Genomic DNA, 12765 nt, shown 5'->3' with positions numbered 1-12765 from the left:
ACAAAATTGGGATCATCTAAACTGAGTTCAACTGGCTAAATTCTAACTATAAAATTCTTTCACTGTAAAAAAAAATCCAAAAAATAAACGATGAAATCAATTTAATTCAAGCAACATCTATCCGGTGTTTATTTATATCAGGCATTGATACAGGTGATGGAGGAACAGAGATAACAAGACTGGACCCCAGCCTTCAAGGAGTTTGCAACGAGTCTTCCTCGAAGGTTCTGAGTTAAGGAAAAGCCAACTGTAGAAAATCCAGTATCTAATGCCTAAGCTTTCCGATTAAGAGGTCTTTGAAAGCTAAAACAGGAATCATTCCTGTAACAATATTATCTGGTGATTAAAACTTTCCCAGAAAAAAGAGTGATGAATCAGCCCCAAGTTTTGATTATCACATGTCAGGCTGCACAACAGAAAAACGGTATGGATTTGGAGAGTGACATTCAAGGGCAGAAATTTTCTCCCAAATTCTATAAACAAGACATTCTCTAGAGGTATTAGGAAAATATTTTCCCAATATAACCACTTAAAGAAAAATACAAGGCGAATTATTCTTTTCCACCTTAATTAAGTCTTCTCCTAAATGACCTGTTAAGACAAATATTGGCATGATATGGAGATTCTACAAAGGCCCTAATTTATTCTGGATTAATAAATATTTTATTATAGGTGGGTAATGAATGTTTTGAAAATGGTTACTCCAAAACAATTAGTTGTACATGTGTTCATAGGACTTTCATTACCCTAGGATCTCTCTTTTTATTTTTTAATAGAAAATAACTCAGTCTTCATGGAACCCTTCTGATGGTCTCTGTGCTGCTAATAGAAGAAGGGGCACAGAGGGGCACAGAACCACACAGAAGCACCAGGTACTTCTAAGTGGGCAGAGTCAAGATCAAAATTCTGATTTTGAATCCTAGACTACCACTTACCTACCTCAAAACAAGAACCTCTACTATTAAATAAGTTATATAATAAATCAATTCAAATTATTAGTGGCTAAGTTATTAAGGTAAACTGATAACAAAGTTATAAGTTATTAGTTTTCTCAAACAGGAATAAATGGCTAGAGATACGGTCTTTCTAATGAGAAACTGAATATACTAGAAAGCTGCAGAGACATAATGATAAGCCACCAAAAAGCCTGCTTTGCTAATCATTCTGCAGTGACGCTTGCCACTCTGCAAGCCACACACCCAGTCTGCATTTTATTACATCATTCTTAAACATGGACATTTGAATAAAGCTCCAAACATGAAAGGGTAGAACCAAAAACAACAGAAAAAGAGACTTTGAAAATAAACAGACATTCAGCTTTTAAAATGTAGGAAAAATACAGAGTTAATATTCTCAAAGAGATATAAGAAGAGATTGCATCCATGAAATAAGAACAGGATGCTATTAAAAAAAAACATTTGGAAGCATCCCCTGCCAAAATAAAAGCCCTTGGGAATTAAACATATGATGGTAGAAATGTAAAAATTTAATAGAAGTGTTGGAAGATTTATTAGAACTAAAAGATAAGACATATTTTTAAAAATAGAAAAGATAAGAAAATTAGAGGATGGATCTAAGAGATCCAACATCTCTTAGTTAAATAATTAGCCCAAGTTTCAGAAAGAACAGAGGAAATTATATAACAGAAGTAAACCACTTAGAACTGAAGAATATGATTTTTAGATTGAAAAGATCTTTAAAGTACCTAGAACAATGACTGAAAAAAGAAACAAAAAAACCCAAGCCATCATCAACTAACAACATTACGATACATCAGATCATGAGAAATAAAGAAAGCTCTACAAACTTCCAGAGATTAAAACAAAATCCAAGCGTTCACAAATCAGAATGGCATCAGCTCCTCAACAGCACTCTAAGAAGCTGGAAGAAAATGGTGCAATACTTTCAAAATTCTGAGAGAAAATTATTTCCAGTTATTATCCTCTACCTAGCCAAACCATCAATCAAGTGTGAAGGAACAAAAGTGACATCTTAAAAGCACAAGGTCGCAAAAAGCAACCAGGTCTTGTAGGGCCTGCATTTTATATAATTTTGGGAGAGCCCTCTTTAAGAAAAAAAAATGAAATTACAAATACAAAATTGGGTGTGAATGTGAATATTTATTTATATTGAGAAAAGAAATCACAACAAATTTGGACCATGGTGGTTCAGGGCCTTTTCTTTTAAAATCTTTTTAGAAAATTTACCAAAAACGCTTCTTGGTGGCAAGATGACTTTTCCTCTCTACCTGACAACTTGTAGCAGTTTGCAGCCTTCACAGGCCCATGAGCTTCGTCAGCTCCAGGATAAACTGCCTCTGCTTTCTTGCGTTCTTTCTAAGGAAGCTTACGAGTAGGCTGAGAAGGAATGAGAAGGCATGGAATTCAAGAAATAGGGATTCAGTACAATTCACAGGGCGGTAGTGAGGGGCTCCCAGGATCACAAGGGGCTGAAAGAATAACCAGTCCCAGAGAAAGAGGGGTGGAAAAGGTTTCCAAAGAAGAAAAAAATCAAACTGGCTTTTTACTTGATGTTTAACTCTCTTGAGAGGAATTTTACTATCCTGTCAAAGTCTGAGCAAGAAATAATAACGAGTACTCAAAAAACTAAGCAGTTGAAGAAGATGAAGCAATTACTGACTCCAGGAGATGGAGAAAGGTACAAGAAAGGAAGTATAAAAATTATGGCTTATTACAAGGCTCAGTTGTGAGTCATATTTGTATAGTCATAAAAATGTAAACACTACACATTGCTATATCAAAAAAAATCAGGATATAACTATATTAGAACTTTGCAGAAAGGGAAGTGAATGTGAGATATAATAATGGGGGTATAAGGGAGCTAAATCCTCATTCTCCAAGGTAGGAAGTGCATAGATATTTTCTAGAACTGGAAAAAGAAAAAGAAATAGCCAGTAGCATGTTATTTGGAAACATGGAGATAAAGACTGAAGAAAAAAAACCATAGCCCGAAGCATTAAAAGTAGTTGCCTCCAAGGGGCAGCTCAATACAGACTCCAAAAAGACCTTAGAATTTATGACTTTTAAGACTATGCATTTATGATGTTGACCAAAATGGAAAATTAAAAAAGAAAGTAATATCCTCAAGAGGAGTGCTACAAAAAGCTGTTGGAAATAAAATGAAGGTGCCTCTGCTAAACTATACAGTGTTTTACAAATTGTAGTCCTGCAACCACCTGCATTTCAATTACATGGAGTGCCAGTTTATTATTCAGATTTATAGACCCATCCCAGACCTAAATAATCAGCATTTCTTGGGGAGAGCTTCGGAATCTATCATTTTTAAAAAGTTCTCCTAGACCTACTGCATTATCTATTGCTTTTTAGTAAACCAAAGAAGTAACTAACTAAGTAAACAAACAAATAACTTATGCAAAGACAAAGAGTCAACGACTCATGAAACATACTAGGGCAGACTCTGCTAGTTGTCTACCTAATGGATATCCATTCTCCCCTTCTTCCTTATTATCAGAATCCCTATTTTGTTGTATTGGCAACATGTCCAACTAAAACATTAAATTTTCTCAGGCTCCCTCACAGTTAGGAGTGGCTAAGTAACATAGTTCTTAAATGAATGAGATGTAAGAAGTCAACTGGGTAGGGCTTTCAGGAAAGATATTATTATAAAAAAAAAAGACACAGCCGGTACACGCCTTCTGCCCTTTGATAAGCACAGAAGAGGCACCTGTCTTTCTTTCAGTGAGGACAAAAGCTGCATGCTAAGGATGGTGGTGTAGGAAGACAGAGCCTGTCCAGGCCTGGACTTCTCACCTCCAGACATCTAGTTATTTGAGAAAAACAAACTCCTTACTTATTATGTCACTGGAGTAGAGTTTTCTATTACTGTAGCTGAATAAAGTCCTAGTGACATCTCATACTTGTTCAAATGTTTATTTGATAGATATGAACGTATTTCATTCTGTGTTCTGTGCTATGGGCACTGTGCTAGGAATAACAAACACAATGGGTCAGACAAATAAGGCTCTTTTCTTCATGGAACGTGGAATACAGTTAGTGTAGAAGAATCTACAGATATTTGAATCCAGAATTCAGGGAAACTATGGTTTGCTGTCACAGACCCCAAAGCAATAGAGTCAATCAAACTAAACTACTTGACTTATGTAGCTAGGAAATCCTCATACCAGAAGAAGCAGCAGTCTGAACATTGGAAGACTTAGGTTTTGGCTGTAATTCTTCAGCGAAGTAGATTTGGTGAAGCAAATGTGGGGTACTTGCTTAATTTTTCTTGAATCCACTTTTCTTCTTTGGAAAACAAGAACTTTGGGCTTGATAATCTTTAAGGCTATCCTCAGCTCTAAAATATTTTTGTGATTATATTGAACAAAGACGGTCATGAAATATACCAAACAAGAATGTCTCTAAATTTTGATTCTAAGAGTTCAACTCAGAGAATATATTAAATAAAAAAATGTTGAGAATATATTAAATAAATAAATAAATCACCGCCTCTCACTCCCCAATTAAACAAACAAACCAACAAAACCACCATTGAGGGAGCTGTGGTATTATGGAAGAAGTTCTGGTTTGAGTCCTGGCTTCCACTTAATGTATGGGTAAGCACAGGCCAGATACTCAGTATCTCTGTTTCAATCTCCTAATTTATGAAATAGGCCGTTTCTCTTCCCTCACAGTGCTGCTTATGGAAACCACCATTGTAAAGGCCTGTTACGATTTGAAACCAACAAGATACTGACAATGTCTTATAATATCAAAATCCTGCAAAAGACATACACGAATGGGGTTTGATATCTTTAGTTTAATTCTTCATCACATAAGGACGATAGATCTTTTGAGTTTTCTTCTCCTTTGTGACCCATTTTATTTTTACACAAGAGAACAGACAAGAGAAACAAGAACAGCTAAAATTCAAATTATCTGTTTGTTTTCTAGCCCCAGTAAAGGTTTGGGGGAGAGGGTGGGTGGTTGAAAGGGAAGCTGCGTTCAAGTGAAGTGTGGGGACTACAACACTTACTATGGCCTCCAATTGTTCATATTCGGTATTGTATAGTATTGGAATAATCTAGTTTTTGTTTTATGACCTTTCTATAGAGATAAGTATAGATAGGAACTCTGTCTCCATATGCGGTTATTAGTTGATGACACAGTGGTGACTTTAGTTATTGTACCCCCAACTATAAAAAGTTTTGCAATAACAGGAACTTTGGCTATGGGAGTTGCTCTCTATATAGTAAAATCTCCCTTATCCATTTCAACCAGCAGATGTATGTGAGGAAGAGATAATCCTTTGATTATAGCCAACATAGGTAACACCTGTACTTTGACCAGTTAAACATGGCAGCCGATGTTAATTTGAATGTGGTGGCAAGATTAGAAAACAGAAGTCTTTCTTTTTCTTTATCCGCTTTCTCCCCCAGCCCTTGAAAAATCCTGATTATCTCAGAGGGCTGTTTGCTAAGATTAGGCAACAGACATACCAAGGACAAATTGGGGAAGATACCAAATAGAATAACTGGTGCCAAACATGAGATTCAGTAGCTTCACGGACACCATCACAACCAACTTCCACCAGATGGGTGAGGGAGGAACCCACAGAACATAAGGGAGAACACAAAGTATGAGACAAAGAAGCAGTGGTACTGTTTCTACCTCCCATGAAAGAAGTGAGAGGAAATCAAACTCTTTAAAAAGGAAATTGAATGTTTGGCTCCCAAAACATGGGAACAAATAACGCACAATCAGAAATCACGTCTCACTCTGCTTGTGTCTGGTACTCTCCCCTTCTGAAACCAAGGGACCACATTCATATCAGTAAAGCCTTCATATCAGTTCCACATCTGTTTCAGAAACTCTAGGAACAGAGGGCAACAACATTATTATTAAGCCAACAAATGCTCGGTCCTGAGGAGCTCAGTCTGCAACAGCACTGGCCCCGTATCTCACAGTGTATCATGATTCTCCTCTACAGTGTTGCACATCTGGTTAAAAACAGTACATGTTTCTTATGACACTAAGCCATACTACCTACTAAAAATACAGGTAAAATTCTTAAACCATTTCATGAGCCAGACGTAGCAGTGGGTGGGGTAAGTGACCAGGGATGAGGGGAACAATGGCAGACACTGAGGTACATGGCAGAAGAGAATGTGAAGGAAATGGCCATTTCTGTGACTTTTAGAGAAGGTGCCTGCCTAAATTTTAAAATGATCTGTTTCGTTATACCGTAGGTTTCCTTTGCTGAAACACAAATCTTTCTGACATCTAGGGCTAGGTCATACATCGCTCTGGACCCAGACAGGGTCACCTAAACCTATTTTTAGGTCCCACATGAACCTCTCTGACCACTGCTAATCTCACCCCTGCTCCTGACATCCCGTTTCTACCCACTGGTCTGCTAGCAGAAGAGGAATAATGGCTTGGAGGACTTAATCAATCGCCTCTTATTATTAGATTCCAGGCTTCCTGGCCTAAGGACAGTGTCTGGTTGGTGCATCTATGGATAGGGGCTAACGAGGAGAGACAGTAGAAGTAAGTGCCCACAGCCACATGCAGCCCACTGAAAGCTGCTCTGGGTCTTTGGGCCAGACACGAGCCATCACCGCCCGGTGTGCCCGAATCCTCGGGGTGGAACAGGAGGCAGGGGCTTCACACTTCGAAGCTCCTCTCACTCGGCAACACGGGCGACCCAGCACGCCAAGGATGCAGCCAATTCATTCTAGGGGCGCCGGCGATCAGACAGAGGGGCGCGGGCGCGGCGGGAGCTTCCCCAGCCTAGAGCCTCCCAGCTCCTCCCGCCTCGGCCCCGTCTAAGCCCCCTGCCGGGTCGGAGTCCCCTTCCCGTCTGAACCCCGTCCGCGTCCGAGCCCCTGCCCACAGCGGCCGTCTCACCTACGCTGAGCTGCCCGGAGCAGTCCGCTGGCCTCTTGTCCGCGCAGTGCTGCCGCCGCAGAGCAGGTGCGAGCGCCCCGCCTGCCCGCCCGGGCCGAGCCACTAGCCCGCACTCCCCGCCCCGCCCGCCCCTCCCCGCCCCCGATCGCGTGCTGGGCCTCGCTTCTCAAAGCCCTCACTTGACTCCACACCCCTGACTTCCAGCCGAGGTGTTCCCTGGCCCCAGACACTCCCTAAGGTGTGTGCTCCACCAGGGGCCCATTCCTGGGCACCCAGGGACTGCGACCAACTGTGACCTATGAGGCAAAGCAATTATAGAGCGAGCACTCAGAGCAGAGGCTGTCGTGGGGAAGACTGTGTCATATCCTGGATCAGAATCCAGTTTTGTAGTTTAAGCTTGGTGTCACGTGTTCATTCATTTATTCAACAAATCTGCCACATGCTACGTAGGCACAGTTCTAGGTGCGGGAGTTAGAGCCTCAAAAAAGAGACAAAGTCCTTGCCTTGAAGGAGCTGCTTCCTACTAAGGAATGCATAATTTTCTTTGTAGCATCATATGATCTCAATGCTCTCATCTGTAAACTAATGGCTGGACTAGGTGAATAGTTTCCCACTCTGTCTGCTACTCATAATCTCCTGTGGAAGTTGAAAGAATGCAAGAGCTAAGGCTCCATCTCAGATCTACTGATAAGCATCTGAGGAGGAACGATGGCAGATGTACCTCTTACAAGTTTCTCAAGTGACAGAGGAAGTCTGGATTGAGAACCTCCCCTCCAGATCTCTAAGATGCCCTCCAGTTTATCCATTGTTGAAGGCACTGGAAACCAAGAAAGACTTCCTGGAAGATATGCTGTATTTAGGTTTTAAAGAAAGGCAAAGAATATACATTAGCAGGGTGGAAGGGGTCGGGATCCTAAGTGCAGCTTCTTTTGTTCAAATAGCTTTCCTTTTCTAGAGAAAGTCAAAGGAAGGCACTCTTGAGGATAAGGCGTAAACCTGAGCAAATCTTTCCTCTATAAAAGAGTGAATGAGGCCTGCTGGGGAGATAATGGCAGAGAGGCACTGCTATTAGTTAAAAGACAAATAGAGCCACAGACTTCAGATGGATAATGTTCCAGAGCCAGAGCTGGGAGAGCATCTCTTTAATTTTATAACTTGGAAATTTATTTAACCACCAGGCCTCATCCTTGCACTTGCTCACACCCATTGTATTTTAAGTAGATGATGAGGTGGGGTCCTTGATGCTTGTTACCCTGGGAAATTCTGTTTTCCTTCACCAGATCCCTGCTATGGTCAGGCTTTCTCTTTAGTAAAGTTTTCTTTTCATCTAAGGCTATGATGATGAAACAAATGTGTGACTACCAGTAGTAACTGGTGTGTAGAAATGCTTCTTTTTTTTTCTCCTGCTTTTACTTTTATTTGCATTTATTATGTGCTGAATTTATTCCCAGGCTGCAAATTTTTGTTTCTTAAGTTTCTTCTGGGAGATCTTTTTCTTCTCTGCAATCTCCTCTTCTGGTTTAGGTAGAATCTGCTCTTTTTCAGTACGGATCATGTCAGGGTGTCAGGGAGAGTCATGTATGGGCTACTCGTCCCACGAGCTCTGTAAGTTCTGCGCTGCATCTTGGGAGCCCTGTTCACCTGGCTGTGCTCAACAATCAGAGATTCTACATCTAAACCCTTAAGTACAGCATTACTCTGCATTTTTAAACATGTGCAGTAAAAATTCAGCACTCTTTTTGGGGCCACCAACTGTGTCCAGCTCCATTGTTTGACCCACGCACACCTAGCAACTCCACAACGAAGGAATGGCATACGTTGCTTCTGTAAAGTGACATCGTTTACATACTTTTTGGATATGTATACCCTTGATGGCCTGGGCAGTTTCATGAGTGTTCTTAAAGTGAACACAAAGATTTGAACCTCTTGCTTTGCATGATTTTGTGGGGTTTTCTGGGTCAAGCGAATAGTGAACCATTTTCAGAGGTCACCTCAGGCCACTTACAGGAAGAGCAATGTTTTTATTATTATTTTTTTTTTTCAATTACAGTGGACATTCAATATTATGTTAGTTTCAGGTGAATAGCATAGTGATTAGATATTTATATAATTTATGAAGTGATCCCCCTGATAGTCTAGTACCCACCTGGCACTATATATAGTTATTACAATATTATTGACTATATTCCCTATGCTGTACTTTACATCCCCATGACTATTGTGTAACTACCAATTTGTACTTCTTAATGCCTTCACCATTTTACCCAACTTCCCAAACCCCACCCCCATCTAGCAACCATCAGTGTGTTCTTTGTATCTGGGAGTCTGGTTCTGTTTTGCTCGTTTGTTTATTTTGTTCTTTAGATTCCACATATCAGTGAAATCATATGGTATTTGTCTTTCTCAGTGTGACTTATTTCACTTACCATAATACCCTCTAGGTCCATCCATGTTATCGCAAATAGTAAGATTTCATTCAGTTTTATGGCCGAGTAATATTCCATTATGTATCTATACCACATCTTTCAATTCCGCTTCCACAGAAACCCAAAACACTAATTCAGAATGATATATGCATCCTTTAAGATATATGCAACACTACTTACAATAGCCAAGATATGGAAACAACCTCAGTGCCCATCAAGAGAGATGCTTCTTGAGCAACTATATGCCAACAAATTTGACAGTTTGGAAGAAATGGACAATTTTCTAGAAGCATACAACCTTCTAAGGCTAACTCAAGAAGAAACGGAAAACCTGAATAGACTGATTACCATCAGGGAAATTGAATCAGTAATCAACAAGCTCCCAACAAACAAAAGCCCTGGACCACATGGCTTTACAGGTGAATTTTACAAAACATTCAAAAAGAATTATCACCTAGTCTCCTCAAACTATTCCTAAAAATCCAGAAGGAGGGAAGGCTACCAAACACGTTTTATGAGGCCACTATCACCCTGATCCCAAAATCAGACAAAGACACTACAAAAAAAGAAAACTACAGGCTGACATCTCTAATGAACATAGATGCAAAAATCCTCAAGAAAATATTAGCAAACAAAATTCAGCAATACATTAAAAAGATCATACACCATGATCAAGTGGGATTCATTCCTGGTATGCAAGGGTGGTTCAACATCAACAAATCAATTAATGTGATACACCACATTAACAAAATGAAAAATAAAAATCATATGATCATATCAATAGATGCAGAAAAAGCATTTGACAAAATCCAGCAGCGATTTATGATAAAAACCCTTAAGAAAGTGGGAATAGAGGGATCATATCTCAACATAATAAAGGCCATAAATGATAAACCCACAGCTAACATCATACTCAATGGAGAAAAGTTAAACCATTCCCCTTAAGATCAGGAACAAGGCAAGGTTGCCCACTTTCTCCATTTTTATTCAACATAGTGCTGGAAGTTCTACCCACAGCAATTAGACAAGAAAAAGAAATAAAAGGCATCCAAATTGGAAAGGAGGAAGTAAAATTGTCATTATATGCAGATGACACGATACTATATATTAGAGAACCCTAAAGACTCCACCAAGAAACTATTAGAGCTGATAAATGAATTTAGAAAAGTAGCAAGATACAAAATTAATATTCAGAAATCAGTTGCATTTGTATATACCAATAATAAAATATCAGAAGGAGAAATTAAGAAAACAATCCCATTTACAATTGCTTCAAAGACCATAAAATACCCGGGAATACATTTAACCAAAGAAGTAAAAGCTCTGTACTCAGAAAATTAGAAGACACTGAAGAGAGAAATTAAAGAAGATACAAATAGATGGAAACACATACCATGTTTATGGATAGGAAGAATTAATATCGTTAAAATATCCATACTGCCTAAGGCAATATACATATTCAACGCAATTCCTATCAAACTACCAAGGATGTTTTTCACAGAAATAGAACATATAATCCTAAAATTTATATGGAACCATAGAAGATCCTGGATAGCCTTGGCAACCTTGAGAAATAAGAACAAAGTGGGAGGCATAACGATACCTGACATCAAATTATACTACAAGGCTACAGTAATCAAACAGCATGGTACTGGCATGAAAACAGACACATAGATCAATGGAACAGAATAGAGAGCCCAGAAATAAATCCATGCCTATCTAGTCATTTAATCTACGACAGTGGAAGCAAGAATTTACAGTGGGGTAAAGACAGTCTATTTAATAAATGGTGCTGGGAAACCTGGACAGATACATGCAAAAAAATGAAGCTGGACCACCTCCTTACACCATATGCAAAAATAAATTCAAAATGGATTAAAGACTTAAATGTAAGATCTGAAACCATAAAATTCCTAGAAGACAATATAGGAAGAAACTTTACAGACATTACCTGGAGTAAGATTTTTACTGATATATTCCCTCGGGGAAGGGAAGTAAGAGAAAAAATAAACATGTGGGATTACATCAAACTAAAATTTTTTTCACAGCAAAGGAAACCATCAATAAAACAAAAGGGATCCTACTGAATGGGAGAAGATATTTGCCAATGATGTATCTGATGTGGGGTTAATATCCCAAATTTATAAAAACCTCACTCAACTCACCTCTGAAAAAACAAACAACCCAATTAAAAAATGGGCAGAGGACATGAAGAGACATTTTTCTAAAAAGGACATACAGATAGCAAACAGACATATGAAAAAATGCTCAACCTCACTACCCATCAGAGAAATGCAAATAAAAACCACAATGAGATAACACCTCATCCCAGTCAAAATGGCTATCATCAATAAATCAACAAACAAAAAGTGCTGGCAAGGATGTGAAGAAAAGGGAACCCTTGTGCACTGTTGGTGGGATTGCAGATTGGTGCGGCCACTATGGAAAACAGTATGGAGGTATCTCAAAAATCTGAAAATGGAACTACCTTATGACACAGCAATTCCACTCCTGTCCTATCAGGTATCTATCCAGAAAAATCCAAAACTCTAATTTGAAAAAATTTATGCACCTCTATGTTTATTGCAACACTATACACAATAGCCAAGACATGGAAACAACTGAAATGCTCATTGGTAGACGACTGGATTAAGAAACTATGGTACATTTATACAATGGAGTATTACACAGCCATAAAGAAGAAAGATATTTCACCATTTGCAAACATGGATGGACCTAGAGAACATTATGTTAAGTGAAATAAGTCAGAGAGAGAAAGACAAATACCATATGATCTCACTTATATGTGTAGTCTAAAGAAAAGAATAAATGAATGAACTAATCAGAAAAAGTGATGCTTCTTAACATTGAGAAATTGGAACTAAGGAAATGATCTCTGCCTCAAATTATAATATGCAAGTACCAGGACAAACCAGTTTTCACAAAATAAGTGCCTTTAACTTGACTGCCTTTAACTTGATCTGAAAAAATAATGTAAATCAAATAGCTTAAATCAAACAGTTAACAAAAGATAAATTTCTAGTATATCAACAATTATAAATTAATGCAATGAGAACAGCTAACAACTATTATAAAGTTATTTTAATATAATAGTGGAACAGATTAGCATCTAGAAACATCTAATTATATGTGGGCCTTCATTAATACAAGGATGGCATTTTAATTCAATGGAAAATGATTTAAATATTACTGACATAATTGACTATTCTTTTGGAAGATATTATCATCGAATTGCTCGTTATCCAATCTCCCGTTGGCCATCATGATACTAAATGGGCATATGGCCACTCAGAATGAGTGAGTACAATTTTTTCCAGCTTCCCTTTTAGCTAGGATGGGTTACGTGACCAAGTTCAGGATAATAAGCTATGAGTGGAAGTGGTACAGGTTACTTCTAGGAGAAGTCCTGAAAAGAAGTGGGTGTGCCCCTT

The 12765-nt window shown here is 38.7% G+C and overlaps 1 protein-coding gene and 1 pseudogene across 3 annotated transcripts in view; both read right to left on the bottom strand.

Annotated features, from left to right (window-relative positions):
- The window catches only part of TMEM45B (transmembrane protein 45B), a 36506-nt gene extending 29501 nt beyond the window's left edge, over positions 1 to 7005 (bottom strand). The window contains exon 1 of one of the 2 annotated variants that reach the window (XM_081036695.1): positions 6888 to 7005. The gene's annotated coding sequence lies outside the window, so the exon portion shown is untranslated. The remainder of the gene's footprint in view (positions 1 to 6887) is intronic. The other variant, XM_081036696.1, reaches the window with a different exon arrangement.
- A 1323-nt stretch (positions 7006 to 8328) lies between these two features.
- On the bottom strand, positions 8329 to 8865 carry LOC308492530 (large ribosomal subunit protein uL22-like; annotated as a pseudogene). The gene has a single exon. The product of its transcript is annotated as a large ribosomal subunit protein uL22-like (transcript).
- Between the last annotated feature and the right edge of the window lie 3900 nt (positions 8866 to 12765).

This window comes from Rhinolophus hipposideros (genome assembly GCF_964194185.1).
Source record: "Rhinolophus hipposideros genome assembly, chromosome: 24".
Taxonomy (NCBI): Eukaryota; Metazoa; Chordata; class Mammalia; order Chiroptera; family Rhinolophidae; genus Rhinolophus; species Rhinolophus hipposideros.
The sequence above is the reverse complement of the archived record's forward strand: the minus strand, read 5'-3'. Positions and strand labels throughout refer to the sequence as shown.